The sequence below is a fragment of the Prinia subflava genome, chromosome 4 (genome assembly GCF_021018805.1).
Source record: "Prinia subflava isolate CZ2003 ecotype Zambia chromosome 4, Cam_Psub_1.2, whole genome shotgun sequence".
Lineage (NCBI taxonomy): Eukaryota > Metazoa > Chordata > Aves > Passeriformes > Cisticolidae > Prinia > Prinia subflava.
Window position 1 is genome coordinate 70,644,282 of NC_086250.1, and position 17,303 is coordinate 70,661,584.

Consider the following 17,303-nt stretch of genomic DNA (forward strand, 5'->3'; position numbering starts at 1 on the left):
GCAGTGGGGACAAAGCCCTGCACAGCCCTGAGGGGCTGATGGTGAGCTCAGAACCGGCTACAAACACACCAAAGGTGGGTGTAGGGACACAGCCAAACTCACCCCGTCGTGCTGGACTGTGAACAAAAGGCACCAGTGGCAAAGTGGGACACGGGAGGCTCAGGCTGGATGTGGGAGACACTGCTGCCCACAGAACACTTGAACTGTACCCCCACACTTAGGGGATTGAGGGCTTGGCCAGAATGTGGCTGACACCCTGGCTACAGTCCCGCTCAGAGAGGGAGGCTGGACTCTGGATGTACCTTGAGGCCAACATTCCTATGCAAGTTTGATTAAAAAAAATTGGTTTTCCTGCTTCTGTGTGTCCTCGAGCTGCTTTTGTACTGTCTCTGCAGCGCTGAGCTCTCCAGCTTATGAAATACTGGTGTTTCCAACAACAACAGTGATGCAGAGATCCAGAGGTGGAGGCCGCAGCGGGGAGGAGCACAGGAATCCCCTGTGGCAGGAGGAAATGCCAGGACAGATGGGTGCCAGGTCCCCTCCGCAGCCATCCAGGCATTGTTTCATGGTGAATTACCATTCCTCCTGCTTCTAAGTTCTTCTCAGCTCTCTCCTACTCAAACCCACACTCCAGGGGCCTTCTGAGGTCTCAGCTCACTGGTGCTGTGCTCATCTCCCCAGCTCCTGTCCTGTGTTTGGGATGCATCCTTTGCAAACTCACCAGCCACCAGTTAATGCAGCCTCACAATTCCTCCCTTCACTGCCCCACTGCTTCCCCCTGCCAAAGCCAAGGGCGAGGTGCTGAGGCTGGAGAGTCTTTTCAGATGTGGGGAATGATCACTCAATGCCTGCCTGGCCAGAGGACTCTGCAGCAGAAATAAAAGGTGGATGTGCTGGAAGCTCCAGCTTGGACGGAGCCCAGGCCACGCGTGCGGATGGATCTGGCTGTGCCTGGGGCAGCTGGGAGCACACAGTGTCCTGCACTGCTGTTCCCAAGCAGTTCCAGGCACTGGAACATCCCAAGAGGATACTGCAGCCTCACCCTCAGGGTTTTTCTAACATTTGACCGAGTCCCACAAGTACAAGCTGCTCCCAAACACAAGCAGCACTCGCTCAGTACTGCTGGCTTCCCTCTGCCCTCCCTGTCCTGCCGTGGTCTGCTCTGATTCCCCAAACACAACTCCTCCACTGCTGCCTCTGCTAAAGCAACGATGGACCCCAGCCCTGAGGTAACCCCCAGGTTTTCCTATCCCAGCTCCAGTTTCTCCAGTTTTCCCTTGCTCTGTGATGGGGCTCGTGAGAGGCACAGAGGGTAGGAGAGGTGAAGAGATCTCCACATTGCTCATGAGTACTTTGGCTTGAATTATGTCCTGTTCCTTTCTTCCAGACATGTGGCTTTTTACCTGTAGTGACCTTCCCTGACTCGTTGTTTACCTTGAGAGAAAGGGAACATTTGCTGCCTAGTGGAGCTCAGCTACAGCTTTTCAGTCAGAGAGGAAAACACTCGAAAGCTAAGAGCAGCATTTGAATTTAAAAATCATAATTACAGTGCCCAAGAGGCAGAAGTTGGAAGAGGGCAATGAACAAAGCAGGGGGTTGGAAGAAAACAAAGAAAGGCATGAGAGGAATCTGTGCTTAGAACAGAGAGTCCTGAATATCTTGCACTGGCTACTTCAAATTGGGCACCCAAAATTAATAGATTCTTTGACCTTCGTTTCTCTGTGCTCTGATTCTTTGTTTGTAAAGCAGAAACCACAATAGAGCCTCACCAAGAAAAAAAAAAAGATATCATCAGAGCAACTGCTCCAGCCAAAGCACTCGGAATGCTACAGAGATGAGGATGAAGAAGGAAAAAAACCCACCCTAACCCTGAAGGGCTTTTCAGCAAGTGAGTACCAGCATCGTGTGCAGGGAGCGGGGCAGTGTCCTCTGGAATAAAAAATACCTCCCAGCAGCATAATTAAGGATGAACCACACACGCCCACAGGGGTTCTGTGGGCAGCCTGCAGGCAGGCCTCTCTTAACTTTTAAATGCTTTCTCAATCTTGTCACTTCTGGTGTTACTCTGATGGGTTTTAAGCATAGGACTCTGTAATAAGAGCACGTCTGTGTATCTCACAAGTACCTCTGCCTGCAGAGGAAAGCCTGGCACAAAAAAACAGGGCCTCAAGGCTGTTCCCTCTGGCCTACAGAGCTGGATATTGTGCTTGGGCATTTCCAAGAACAGGCACAGGGAATGGATGAGGAGAAGCTTTGTGGAGAAGGATTTGGGGATGTTGGTGGATGAGCAGCTCAACAAGACCCAGCAATGGCTGATGGCAGCCCAGACATGCCCTCCAGTCCTGGGCTGCATCACAAGTGTGGGCAGAATGTCAGGGAGGGGATTTTGCCCCTCTGCTCTGTTCAGGTGAGATCTCACCTGCAGAGCTGCCTCCAGCCCTGGGCTCACAATGTAGGAAAAAACAGGGATGTGTTGGAGTGAATCAGAAGAAGGTCACAAAGACGCTCGTAGGGATGCAGGCCCTCTGCTCTGGAGCCAGGCTGGGGGAAAAAAAAGGCACCAGAAAAACCTGAGAGCCCCTTCCAGTGCCTAAAGGCGCTCCAAGAGAGCTGGAGAGGGACTTGGGACAACGGCATGGAGTGACAAGACAAATGGAAATGGCTTCCCAATGCCAGAGGGCAGGGTTAGCTGGGATACTGGGAAGAAATTCTTCTCTGTGAGGGTGGTGAAATCTTGGCACAGGCTGCCCAGGGAAGCTGTGGCTGCCCCATCCCTGGTAGTGTCCAAGGCCAGGTTGGACAGGACTTGGGAGTATCCTAGCATAGTGGAAGGTGTCAGGAAGTTGGAACTAAGGGATTTTCAAGGTCTCTTCCAATCCAAACCATTCTGTGATTCTGCTTTGGTGATCATCACCATCCACACCATCACGTCACTTCACTGGATCTCACTCCTGGATCCCGTTGGATTTATTACACCGTGGTCTCTGCAATGGCTGCTCTTGCTGCTACGCAGGAAGCAAGAGGAAGGGCAAAACCCACATGCCCTAATTCTGGAGTGGTGCTCCTTTAAACAGATGTGGGAGGGAGGGTTGGACAGTTTTTCATCTTGCCTCGACTGGGCTGGGCTTCAGGCTCAGTCTGTTGTCTGGTCCCCTGTCATAGCTGCTGTTGTAATGATTCATCCATCTGGTTTTCTGGGAAAAGAAAACGAGCTAGGGAAATGTTTTTTGGTTGAGGGTTTGGGGTTTTTTTTGGCTGTATCTTTCCTGAAACAGTTACAACTTTGCACCCACTGGAGTTGACGGGGGGAGGAGGAGTCTTACGCATCACTTTTCGCTTGCTGGAGCAGAGACAGAAGTGCTGAGAATCCCATTCCTCAAAGTCAGAGCGTGGCGGTTTTGTCCTGAACTGCGTTTCCAAGGAGCAAAAGAGATCCAACAAAACCCAGCAGAAGATCCAAGCTGTCTTTAGTGGATGCACTGGACAAAACCTTGTGCTGATCACTCCAGGGACACCCGCTCCTGCCGCTGGCTCCTTGCCTGCCTGAGCTCTCCAGAAATGATGTGGGATGAGCTGCAGGGAGGCAGCTTGGACACAAACCCAGGTGGAAAACAAGGACACTGAAGTTCTTCTCATTGGATTGAAACAGTTACTCTCATGAGCGGTGGAATTTATCATAAATCAGATAAATTTGGGGGGTAGAAAATCCGAGGTGTTTGCACTGGGCAATGTTCAGTCTCAAAGGGCAACGGGAAGCCACACTGGACTCTTTCCGTGTTGGTTTGCACAGTAAGGATGAGACAATGTGCCCATCCAACTGGGAACACCAGGGCAACACACTTCTTGGGTAAGGAAAGTGGCACTGTAAAGTCCCTTTTTCAGCAGCCCTTAAACCAGCCAGCTCCAGAAGAGATCTTCTCCTTCTCCTCGCTCCAGGAATGCATCGTCCTTGGTCCAAGCTTGGTTAGAGGTGAGACTTGGAAAGCAGCAGCCAGCCAGGGAGCAATCACTCCTCTATTCAGACACATGCTAATGAATTTCCATTGATGGGGTCAGGTATCAAACTTCTCCTCTATGCTGCTGGAGCAAACCTTCCCGTGAAAAATTCCTGCCCCTTTTCCAGCTCCCTATCTATTACAAGTGACTCCTGTGAGAACCAGACCCTCCTCGAACCCACCAGCACAGGAACGACCCTCCCCGCTGGTCCAGCATCCTTCTTCTCCCTTCCCCCCCTTTTTTTTCTTTCCAGCTCTCCTTCTCCTCACCAGCCTTTCCTCGCCGTTCCATGATTTCATCCGAGGTGGGTGGTGCGCTCGCTCTCCCCCGCGCAGCCTCTTCCCAGCGGCTCCCGGGATCCCTGCCAGCTCCTCTCCACCCACGGCCTCTCCCGAGGAGCAGAACCACGCTGCCAGGGCAGAGCCTCACATCTGGGCTGGCTCTGCCAGGGGAGCCAGGGAGCCCCTCACCTATCCCCCTGCACCTTCCAGGGCTTGGCATCTCCAGCCCTGCATCCCACGGGATCCCCGGCTTCCCGCCCAGGATGCGGCGATGGTCACTCAAGTGACTCGTGAATGCAAGAAAGCTGCAACCCCAAATTTGAGTTTAGGAAACAGCTCTGTGGGTTGAAAACCAAATGAAAACTGCCCTTTTTAAACCCTTTTTTTCTGAGTTGCTCTGACACATAAAACCTCTGCATGGATTTAAGCATTCTCTGGATTTAAGCATTCATTTAAGCAGGAGCACCAGGCAGTGAAGTCAACTGGTCCCATGGCTTCAGAGATTGTGGAGCTGAAGACGGCAAAGCAGGTTTGAATCAGATTTTCAATCTGTTAAGCCAAAATGTTAAAATTGAAAAGAGCACAGGACAGCTTCTCAAACCTCTTGGGTTATTCCCTCCGCTCTTCTGCCATGATTTTAAAAAATTAATCTTCTCACTATTCCTCCCAGTGCCATTTCTGTGAGTCCATAAAACCATTTTCTCCTTGTCAGAGAATTCCAACGCTGGTGATTTATAGGATTTGCTTGGAACGCAGCACACAAGTACTTCACTTTTTCATTCGCCCTTTCTAAAGGTTTTTAACGATCTGCTTCCTCAGATCTGTTTACATTTGGGACATTAAAAGCTAAGCAACAACTCCATTATGAGAAAGAACACCATAAAAACTCCACCATTGCCAGGAAACATCTCAACACAGTGACAAACGTAGCCACTCTCTCGTCCTGCTGCTCATCCGTGGGAAGACTGGTTTATAAATTATTCATGAGTGCCTGAAAATTTCCAGGCTAATCTCAACTAAAAAGTGGGCGTTTTTACACCATTGTTTCACTCCGAAGTTCTCCAACTGGAATTTTGATTTGCATAGCGAAATCTTGAAAATTTACTTGCACTGAATTTCTCTTTCCTTCAAGTTGTGATTTCAGTTCTCACACTGGAAACACAGTGGAGAGTTTTTACGTGACAACTTACTTGGAAACCTGGAAATCCATAATTCCCATGAATTTCCTGAGAAATTCAGGTCTTCCCAGAAGTGATTTTTGAACAGGTTCGGATTTATAAGGATTTTGGCACCTTCCAGCAGGCAATCCCATCACCCCATGGCATTTTTAGTAATGATGAACTATATGGGGGACTTATCAAGCCATTCTCTTCCCAGTCTGTTCCACAGTAAGGACAGACAAGACTGAAGATTAAATCATGGCACAATATAATTGAGAAAATCGCTTTGTGGTCCTCTGGAGGCTACAAACAGATCAGCTCACTCACCTGTGCTCGTGGATTTTACAGCTGTCAGTCCGTTCTGGGATTTATTCCACACAGTGGCATTGGAGTATCCTCCATGTAAAATCATCAATTATAAATAAATCCCACTGGGTTTCTATGCAGTAATGTTATAGAAGAACAGTGATGATATTTGAGGCAACAGAGTTCAAAGAGTTGTCTTACATTCCTCTTGATGTCCACGCTCTGCCATGCATTGCTTGGCAAACTGCTGCCACAGCTGGCTCCTCCACACAATTCTTTTGATGCCCCTTCCCTGCCACTTCATTCCAAGCTGTGCTGCTCCAAATGAGGGTCACTGTCTGGCTTTCCAGCCTGGAATCCAGCCAGAAATACACGTTGATTGCTTTGGGAAAGTAGAGACCAAAAAAACCATTCCTCTGCAGCAATATGTGAGTAATTCTTCCTGTGAGGGTGGTGAGGCCCTAGAGAAGCTGTGGTTGTGCCTGGATCCCTGGCAGTGTCCAAGGCCAGGCTGGATGGGGCTTGGAGCACCCTGGGGTAGTGGAAGGTGTCCCTGCCATGGCAGGGAGTTGGAACTGGATAATCTTTAAGGTCCTTTCCAACTCAAACCAATCTGTGATTCTGAATTTCACAAGCACCAAAATACTGAACTCAAAAAAAAAAAAAAAAAAAAAAAAAAAAAAAAAAAAAAAAAAAAAAAAGGAGAGTTGAGCCTTGGGATCACAAAGATTTTTTTTTTCTTTCCCCAAGGGGGCATTAAAACACTTTTTTGACATGGAAAAAATGGTTTTATTGACTTGCTCCCAGGACTGAACACAGATCATCTGCTTCCATGGCAGGTTCTCCAGACAGGAATCCTCTGGGGGAGACAAACACGATGCTGAGAAGGCAGCACAGACAGAAACTGCATATAAGGGGACTTAAATACTCAGGAATCCAGGCAGCAGAGCAGGCAGCCACACATTGTCTCCATGGATTGTTCTTGGAAAGTTGTTAGAAATCCAGTAGAGTGAGAATGACATCAGGAAAAACATTTTTTGCCTCCTATTTGAAGAAGCTGAGTGGGAATATCTTCTGACCCAGGTCTGTAACCATTACACTGACCAGTACACACTGAACATCCCCTCAACAGCAGAGGTGGGAGGACGCAGCTGGGCCAGCTTGAAGCCCCAAAGCTCTGGATGTTTCCAGAGAAGATGCACCTGCAGCACCTGGAGAAGAGAACTCAGCAGTTTGATGGACCACTGTCAGAAACCAGGAGAGCAGAGCTGTCCTAGTGATACCTGAGAAGTGACAACCTCTCCTTGCAGGTAGCTTAACCCAGGTTGCTCCACTGGATTTTGCTTCACTGCCCTCACTGGACCTGATGCACCAGATAGTTAGGAATTCTAACTCTATTTTCATTAGGATTACCCAAACAAGGAAGAATTCGCTCTGCTGGCACCTTCAGACTGCTGTGAGCTCTAACAGCCTTTTTTACTGCCCAGCAAAGCTCTGCCAACACAAGCCTCTGCTGTTTCATACTTAGCAAAGGTCCCAGCAGGACTCGACCAGCCCACAGTGAAAGCCACAATACCCGAATTTATCCTCCTCATACCTCTGCTGCCCATTCTGGCACTGCAAATGTGTGCTAAGGACACAGCAGATCCCACACAAACAGGTTATTTTTGGCTGAGAAGTCTCAAACTGGCTTGAAGAAATCAGGGAGCATCTTGTAGAATAGCACAATTTTGTCTCGTTTACTGTTCCACTCTTTCATAAGCATCTTATGCCTGGATGTTTCACCAATTAATGTTGGATATTATATCAATTATAACAAAAATTATAGTTCTGACCCTCAATCTATTTGCTGTGAAAACAAAGCAGTTTTTCACATTCACCCCAAGCCCCCACTCAGCATGATCAGGTTATTTTCCCCCTAGAATCCCAATATACAAGGGATTTCACAGAACATCCGTATGTAGAAACCTGACATTTAGAGACTGTGATCCAAGATCACAAAAATTTCAGACAAATTAATTGCAACTATTGAAAAAATGTGTACACTGTCAGACATTTCCAAAATATTTCTGCATTAAAAATTTTCCAATAGACATCATCTTTCTCTCCCTCTCATCCAGCACATCTTATATTAATCCAGAAGTGAGACTTTTTTTGGGAGAAGCAGTTGACTTCCAGTGCTTCTTTTGGCTTAGTCCAAGTGTTGATTTCGTTTTAACATCATTCCAGAACACCAGCAACAGGACAAACTTTTCTGGCCATGGAAACAATCCCCCTGCACGCTGCATTTTGTGATTTCTGTAGGGTCTGTCACCAAGAGGATGGAGCAGACTTGAAAACAAGTCTTAAACAATAGTTTAAGTTACCCACTGTGGTAACTGACTGGCGTTTTGAGACTGGTGCAGGTTTGTAGGCACCATTTTCCACCCAAATCTGAGTTGAGAGCAAATAGGATAAATAATAAAAAAACCCAAACAAACTTGTTATATACATTTCCCTCTTCCTCAGATAGATGTTACTCTGAAATGCTTCTGTTTTCATCAGGCATTTTTCTTCCTTTTTTCATCCTTTCTTTCCTTGTTGCTGTAAAGAAGATCCACTGTGAGCAGGTGACAATCTTGGCTGTGAGCACACAGGCACACCAGCAGCAGTGCTCAAATCTGAAAATGGAACTTTCACGAGATCCAAGCACCTGGCAGCTCCATTTTTCTGACTATATGGTGCAAAGAACCTCTTGCCTTTCAGTGGAAAGAATTAAAATGTTATTAACCTTCTTCACCTGTTTCTGCACCACTTTGTAACTGGTCTGAACTTTAGTTTTTGTGTTAACAAGTTTCCTTGAAGTCCAGGCATTTCAGTCCCACAGGCACAGCACAAGCAGCAGAACTCGAAACAGATCCATCAGCTCCTTCAGGGACTTCCCACAAGAAATCATTTAAGCAATTGTATTCATGGGAGCTACTTAGGCAGTGGATGTGCTTAAAACACGGTGATTACTTGTAAGCCACACTTCCAACACCAGTTAATTCTGCACAAGAACATCTGTCAAACCCCCTAGGATATGGAGCACTCTGCATCACACTGCAAACCCCCCTTGCTGCTAGCCAGTCTACATTTTTCCATATTTTCATAATTTGTTCCATTAATTTAAGGGCTTAGCCTACAGTCCTTTGTACTGAACACAGTGCTCACCACTTCTCAAAGCTCTACCTAAAAAGAGATGGAGCATGAGGATGGATTTTGTGAATGGATGGAAGCAAGAGACTCGAAAGATGTCACAGAAGTCCCTTTTGGTCTGTGATTATCTTAATTAAAAATAAAGAATGCTTCATTCCAACCCTCTGCCATGGGCAGACATCTTCCACTGTCCCAGGTTGCTCCAAGATCCATCCAACCTGGCCTTGGAGACTTCCAGGGATCCAGGAGCAGCCACAGCTTCTCTGGGCACCCTGTGTCAGGGCCTCACCACCCTCACAGGGAAAAAATTTCCTCCTATTATCTAATCTAACCCTGCTCTGTGTTTGAAGCCATTGCCCCTTGTCCTGACACTCCATCCCCCTTGCCAAAATTCCTTCTCCAGCTTTCAACAGACTTTCAATGTATTTTCATATACATAGAAAAAATTCAGAGGGGATAAAAGGAAGACCAACAACCAGCCACAACTTTAGAAATTCCTCTGAATATTCAAAAGCAGCTCCACTTGCTTACAAAACCCCCTCTTTTTTAGTTAACCCATATGGAATAGTGGGGAAAGCAGTGCATTGCTGAATTCACCAGGAGATCCAGGAAAACATCCCCTGCTACAGGGATGCCTTGCTGCAGGTTGGTGTGTGATGTGCTGCTGTAGATTGTGTTATTAATTCCCAAAAAGCTGGATGCAGAACAACCAGCTGATTGAAGGATGATTTTCAGAGATTATCTTCACAGATAATGAGATCCTGCTGGAACTGGGGACAGGACCCACCTTCAACTCTGCTTCCAGCCAGCTGTGTTTCTGAAGAGCTGAAATTTCAGGGAAATTCTTACATATTAAACACCCTTGGAGAGGTGACTCAGGTTGTTTATGGCTTACTGTGTAAGGAGTCCACGAGAGGAGAATGCAAGAAGCTCTCAGGCTGGCAGGGAAAACCTCCATGAGATCTTCTTTCAGCACGTCCAGAGTTTGGGAGCTGCAGATCGGACGGTTTCCTGCTGCTCCTTTTATTTCCTCATACCTCACAGACAGATCATTAAACCAACAGGGTGGGGTTCTTCTTCTTTGATCCAAAATCCACACTGGTTATTCTCACTGGGAAAATCATCTCCCTTGATCTTCCCTCTCAGCACCGCAAGGCTTTCCCAACCATTCCAAGGATCATCCTCACACACAGGACCTAAACCAAGATCATGGGTTATACATTTTACAATTCTCCACCTCCCAGAGTTTAAACTTGTAGCATTTCTGAATTCAGCAACTCCATTCACCAAAATAACACACGTCCCTGTTTTGATACCATTTTAAAGCTTCCTCTCTGGAGCCTCCTGTGCAAAAACTCCCGAGGTGCAATTCCCCAATCACTATAACCGATTTCAAATGGTGCTAGAAATTCTTATTGACTCTGAACACCAAAAGAAATCGGTCATCCTCTAAAGGGGTTACGGAGATCTGCAAGGATGAAGAGTTATGTGCTGCACAGCATTTCACATTGGAGAATCCCCAAATACTTGATGTAACTCTTATTAAAGCGCTGGTGAGAAAACAAAATTTTTAGGCAGTGAAAATTTTCATCATCGACCATTAGGTACACACATTTTTAAATACAGTAAAATACTTCAAAAAATATGAACTTGAAACACTTCTCCAGATTTCAGCAGACTTGGACAATGTGACCAATCACCTGTGGTCTGTATTTCCAATTCGCAGCTGCTGGCCACTTCCATGAGCACATCCAGTCACCAACCCGGATGCTGGCAAGTCTCATCATACAAAATAAATAACACATTCTGATCTGCCAAACATGCCACAATGAAAGGCCAAACATGCAGGAGGGATGCAAACAGCACCCAGAAAGTCCATGCAGAATTACCTGCTTCAAATTCCATTATCTGTCTTGTATGATACATGTACAAAGTATTTACAAGTGTGAAGAAGTGGAAAGAAAAATATATCTAGGCAAGGCTGTAAACAGGTTTTGAGTTAAAAATTTAGAGCGCATGTAGTTCCCTTCCTTATTCCTCATCATGTTGTATGAACTAGTTGTAGTAGTTTTTACTCACTGGGGCATTAAAATCAACATCTTCCGTACTGAATTAAAATTCTCTATTTTACTTTTTTGCCTTGTTTCAGTCTCAAAACCCTCTTGGGTTCAGAAGTTGTTGCTCACCACTTACAAATTTTATAAACATGATAGCAGCAGAATTTCTGCCTTTGAAACCACTCTTTGCATTGCTCTCCAGGGGTAACCTGGGTCACAGAGCCCCAGAGTCCCACTGAGGGACTTTGTTTGGTGGTGGAGATTAACTGGAATGGCAGAACCACACAAGGAAGATCTTGACTTCCTCTTCTTTTCCTCTGAGGCTCCCGAGGGTCCATTTCCCTGATGAAGGCAGGCATTCTTCCTCCAAGAACACTGATTTCAAATGGTGCTAGACAATGAATAGTTAAATCTAAACCACCATATGAAACCAGCTTCCTGAGGGAGCTTGAGTCTAGCTGGGAGGATATTCCTGTAACAATAAATTGGAAATGCCACAGAAGAATACCTAGCCACGTTGGGTTTTTATTTTTCCTGTTAAACAGTTGATGCGTTTTTCTTATTCTTATCCTTGACTTTGGTTTGAGTCACTCAAATGCTCACTTCTGTTTTCTATTACAGTGCTACCAACAGCAAGAGAATTGCTTGCAGCAGTGTCACTCAGAGGAATTTTGTCAGTCAAGCTTGAACAACATGTACAAGGCTTTAACAAGGAATGAAAGACCTTCCTCCTGCTTGTGCTGCTGTCTTCTATTAACACATTCTGTCTGCTGAGCTCTGCCCACAGCACGACTACATCCAGGCACACCAGCAAACTCCCCCTGTGACAGCAGAACACGTGAGATGTTACCAAATCTTCATTTCAACAGCAGCAGCACAAAGACCAGCGTGTGACAGAAGCTGCACATCAGTGCCTGAAGGTTGAATATTCATCCCAAAATTCATGCAGAGAGCCTGGAAACCTGCCCACCTGTCAGCTAGCTCTGGCTGAGGTGGGATTTGCAAATCTAGGGGGACAGTGTGTCTCCAAACCTAAAGTCCAGGGCTGAGTTGATTATGGGCTATTCAGACCTGGCACTCAGCACCTGGAGCCAGCACAGCTTCTAAGAAGTCTGACAGAGGGCTCTTTCCTGGAAATCTGCTACTGAAGTGTGTTCTAGACAATTTACTCCCTTTCACACGGATTATTTTTTTTTTTCCATAACCTCTCTGCAGCTCCCCATCTCAGCTGGCAGAACAAACACCAGACCCGAAGCACATCTGCAGAGCGATGCCGAGCGAGCCTCGAGTGTTTGCACAGCCCCTCTCCCAGTGACACGTCCTGGGAAGCTCAGGGACATCCCAGCCTCTCAGAAAGGAACCAACCACCCTGGGCACTGGCACAGAGGGCACCACAAAGTGTCTGCATGGCCAAGGCAGGCACGAAGACACCACGTGCCCCATCTGGTGCAGAACAACAGCTTCAAGGAAAACAACCCATGGGAGCAGGCTGGGCCTCCGCATGCAGGCAGTTCCTGCAGTTACTGGAAGAGCTGTCACCACGCCAGGCCACATCAGCACTGGATTTATTGTGCAGCTTTGCTGTCCAGAAAGTGCCTGTGTGGAGCGGAGCAGGCAGGAAGCAGCAGGACGGGGCTGTGCCCGTGTGCCCAGGCTCTGCCCTGAGCATGCAGCTGCCTGGGAATCTTCCACACAGGCTCACAAAACATTAATGGGGGAAATAAAGCTGCTTTAAAGAGCAGGCAGAACCAAACTCTTTTTTCTTCAGCCATGCAGAAGCCCAGAATTTTGCCTTGCTGCAGTGTTCTCATGAGAGAAGCATCTTTTACTCTTTCCCTCCTGCAGTGTATTACACCTGGGTGTGCTCTGTATCTGCCCCTGGAAGCCCTGTGAAAGCTGATTTTAGTTGTTAAGAACCACAGAACCACTGAGGTTGGAGAAGACCTCCAAGATTATTGGGTCAAACCTTTGACTTTTTACCCCCTTGCTCACTAAACCCTATCATGAAGTGCCAGGTCCACTTGTTTTCTGAACACTTCCAGGGATGGTGACTCCACCACTGCCCACAGACTGTTTCAATGCTTAACCACTCTTTCAGTGAAGAAACTTTTCCTAATATCCAACCTGAACCTCTGCTGGTGAAACTTGAGGCTGTTTGCCATTGTCCTGTGACTTGTTACCTGGGAGAAGAGGCCGATTCCCACCTCATCACAACCTTCCCTCAGGTAAATAATGTTGGTCTTCAGGTAAATGAAGTCTTTTCCTGAGTCTCCTCTTCAATCCTCAGCCAGTCCTTGTAGAACTGACATTCCAGGCCCTAAACCACCACCCAAGATGAACCCATCTGTTGAGTCCTGAGGACAGGCAAATATTCTCCATCTCCTTCTCTGCAAGAGAGAATGTGAAAAAAAAAAAAGTTCTCACCATGTAAAAAAAATATTTACACCTGTTCCTCAAGTTTCATCACCTGCCAACACGCAGCTCCCTCTTCATTTACCCCAAAGACAACAAACCCAACCAGCTCAGACCAGGAATCCAACTCTTGAAGAGGGAAATCAAGGCAGTGTGGACAGTTCTCACGAGGGTATCTGTCAGCAGCACAGCCAACACACTCCTCTCCAGGAAAATCTTCATGAGAAACACCCAAGAAACCTGAGATCCATCTGTGAAACCAGGAAAGCAGGGGCTCTTCACAGCTCTCTGCCCTGGACAAGGCTAATTCCTGCTGCAGCATCTTTTCCATGCAGTTGCCTCCATGACATCCACGGATCTGAAGGTGAGGTCCAGCTGCCTGGCTCTGCCTTTAGCCTGGGGATGGTTGGAGACCACAGCTTCTCCATGTGGCTATCCAGACACCAAATTCTGCCATTTAATACAGTTTGCACTTCTGAAGAAAGTATCTTTCAAAACTTGTAATAACTCTGAGTGTTTCTAGAACAGGCTAGTGAGAAGCACGCTCGCACCAGGGCTGTAAACTGTCATTTCTAAATTGGAAAACCAAATGAACTGCAGATAGAGAGCCATTGTGCTGCTCCAAGATGCCTCCTTCTAATTAGGTGCTGGAAGTTTTAGAACATTTTCAATCTTGGACTGCTCCATCCTTCCCAGATTTAATGATTGGAAGAGCTGAGGGCAATTTCCTCGGTGAACTGGGAAGAAGAAGAACAACAGAGGAGTTAATGTCTTCACATTTACAAGCAAGAACCTGGGAAACAGGAAAGAACAAACCCAGAATTCAGTGACTTAGGTAACAACTGTAGATGGAAGAGCATCTGATTACACTTAGGTTTCTGCAGTTACAAATTAAGCGTTCTGTAATCCTCCAGAGAAAATTAGGGGAGTGACATGTCAGTGACTTTAAGCTCTAATCTTACAAGCTTCGTAATTCATGTTTTTATTTGACATTGATGGGATCACTTGAATGAGTAAAGTTTTGTCTGCAATTAAAGCACTGCAAGAATGAAGTTTACGAAGGCTTTGTTTTGCTGCTGAATCATTTTAGTGATTTACAGGTGGTTTAGCTGCATTTAAACACTTACTAGGGAACCCTCTCTCTTCCAGTGATGAATTCCTGCAGAATTCCTGCACTTGGAATGACATGAGAACTGTCTGTGACTCCAAGTAACAATTTCATCCCATTAATCAGGGATAATCAGACAGAGCATGCACTGGGTGCAACTTCCAAAGACTTCCATGGTGGACTAATGATTCTGTGCAGGAAATTCATTAAAAAATTTCTACTACTGCTTCCTTTCCACGCCCTGCCATAACAGGAGCCATGTAAATGGGTTTTTTAGAGCTGCACTCACGACAGCTTTATGATCCATCTGAAAGGCAGAGCCAGCCTGGAAATCTGCAGACAATGGCCTGTGAGAACATCCCAGCTGACAAACTGCTCAACTCACTGTAACTTTTTAAATCCCCTCTTTTTTTTTTTTAATAAAAATAAAATGTGGAGCCGAGGGAAGATGACAGAGTGACAAGTCTGCAGAAAGGCTCTGTCTGTACCATGGGAAGGGACTGTGTGAACTTCCTACTTAACGTCTGGCCATGGATCTCATTTATGAGCTGCTGCAGACACCTCATGGCATGATGGAGATGGAGGAGCCACTGAGAAATTATCTGTCAACTGAAAAACCAATTAATACTAACTGCAGTGAGAAAGAACTGTCTACCCAGACAGAAACTGGGATTGTGAAGTCAGCTATAGATGTCTTAAAGTGGATTTTTTTTTTGGTCATTTTCAACTTGAACTTAAACCACAGCTATTGGTGAAAAGCTGCTTTATCTTTTCTTTTTCTGCACCATCAATCCCCCTGCGTTTTCACCACCAGTTTAATGAATTCCAACTATCAGGAGAGCTCATCCGCTCTGTAATTTGTCTTTTTTTGTTCCCTTCACTAAACAAGCAGGAAAAATGTTTTTAATTTGCAAGGCTGAATAAATACCTACTGTGTTTGCCAAGACTTTATTGACATTCATGGCTGTCTATAAAGCTGACTGACTTCTCACAGAGATGGTTTATCTCCTCAAGTAAAAAAAAATAAACCTGCCCTAACAAGAAGATGCTAATCTTCCTTAATAAAATAAATAAAAAGCAGCAGTTCAATAAATAATCCTGTGGCCAGTGAAAGCCCTTCATTCAGGATATGGTCCCAGAGCGGATTTTTGTTGACAGCAAGATCACACAGCACTGGGACACCCTCCAGTGCTCACTGCTGCCTGTGATGCTGCACTTATTGTCACCTTCAGCAGAACCAATATGACTGCCTGTGGGCCATGAAATTCATTCAAATGATTCTAATACAAAGAAAAAATAAAAATGAAGCCTTTCTTTTCTTGAGGAGTTATTTTCATCCATCTGGTTTTGCACGCGGTCAGGGAAGAGGTGGCACTGCATTGCTGCTGGGCTGGAAATGAATGGCTGGGAGTGGGCAGGAACTGATTAAGCTGGCACCAGAAAAGACATGAACTGTGGAATTACACCTTGGATAGCATCAAATCCCATCTCTCTTGCTCAGCTGGTCATGAGGAGTTGAGATGAGTTTCAGCCTGCAAGGAAACACAGTTCTTGAACTTTCACGAGCAAATCAATACACTGAACTCTGAGGTTCTTACTCAGGTTTTACTGGATTTTTACACAAGGCTCAACCTTCCCCACAGGCCTGTTTGCCTGAATTTTTCCATCTGAATTCCTCTCACTTAACTATTCTGTCATCTTAAAATGAGCAATGTGCAAGAAACAATCAAAGCCCCCACTGCTGGAATTTCATATCATCAGAAGGTCTGTGGTGCCTTGATAGAAACAGTAAGAAAGAAAAGCATTTGGGTCATTTGGGATGAAAATAATGACAAACCATTGCTAAAAAGATTCCTACACTGATGACAGTACTTCACATTCTCTCCTGTGCTTTGTTTAGCTGCACTGAGAAGTGCTGTGAAGTGAAGAGATCTGGGGAACATTCCCCTGGAACAAGGAAAGAGCTCTCAAATGAAGGCAATTATTTCCACTAGTGAAAACATCCAGTTTACCCATTATGCAAGCACATCATGCATTTATCTTTGTACTTTCTCAGCTCCTCAAAGCTTTGAGCCTGATGGCTACAAGGTATTAACAATAACTGATACCAAGGAGGGACACAGATGTGCCATACCTGAGAAAAAACAGCCTATACCATGTACAGCCTTATTTGTGTACTTCTGGAACAATTCATTACTGAAAGGTCTGTCCTCAGAATCCAGAAGAAGAAAACACCAGTAGCTGTTTGAGTTAGTCTCCTCTGTGTTGTTCTGCAAAGAGATGAATTAAAACACAACTTGAGAATCCTCCTTTTCCTCCAGGTTTTACACAGATTTTTTAACCACGTTGTGACTCCTCACAACCTGCACTTCTGTGAGTGCACTCACAGTCAGAACAGGCAATCGAGGTGTGCCACTAACCCATCACTAAATGCAGGCATCACATTCCCTATGGAAAGAGTAATTTTGGATTAGAGCTCACCAAAAATTCACCAAAAAAACCCCCCACTGCTGTCTTTGTTTCATAACAAATTGTCTGTGTAGGCACTCCTTGTGAGATGTATCCAAAGATACATCCAAACCTCCTGGTAGAATCCCTCGGGCTGCAGTCCACTTGTGCACAGGCTGTGGCAGGGGTGCCACAGGGAAGTCATTCTTTGCAGAGGCAGAATCCATAAATAGCAGGTGCCAGAGAATCACCTGCTGCACAGAGCAACACCCTTGACGTAAAAGTTGTCTCAGATTTACTCTGAACTCTGTTTTGAAACTTTATCAGGCTGATTTTGGGGATTAGCAGGAAAGGAAAT

The 17,303-nt window shown here is 45.9% G+C and overlaps 1 protein-coding gene and 1 long non-coding RNA gene across 4 annotated transcripts in view; one reads left to right on the plus strand and one right to left on the minus strand.

Moving 5' to 3' along the window:
• Positions 1 to 17,303, minus strand: part of LOC134550420 (endonuclease domain-containing 1 protein-like) — a 173,169-nt gene that overhangs the window by 31,636 nt on the left and 124,230 nt on the right. The gene's annotated exons all lie outside the window — the stretch shown is intronic.
• Positions 178 to 16,763, plus strand: LOC134550423 (uncharacterized). Its single transcript, XR_010080332.1, has 3 exons — positions 178 to 1,229; positions 1,750 to 1,888; positions 4,250 to 16,763. It is a non-coding gene; the product is annotated as an uncharacterized LOC134550423 (long non-coding RNA).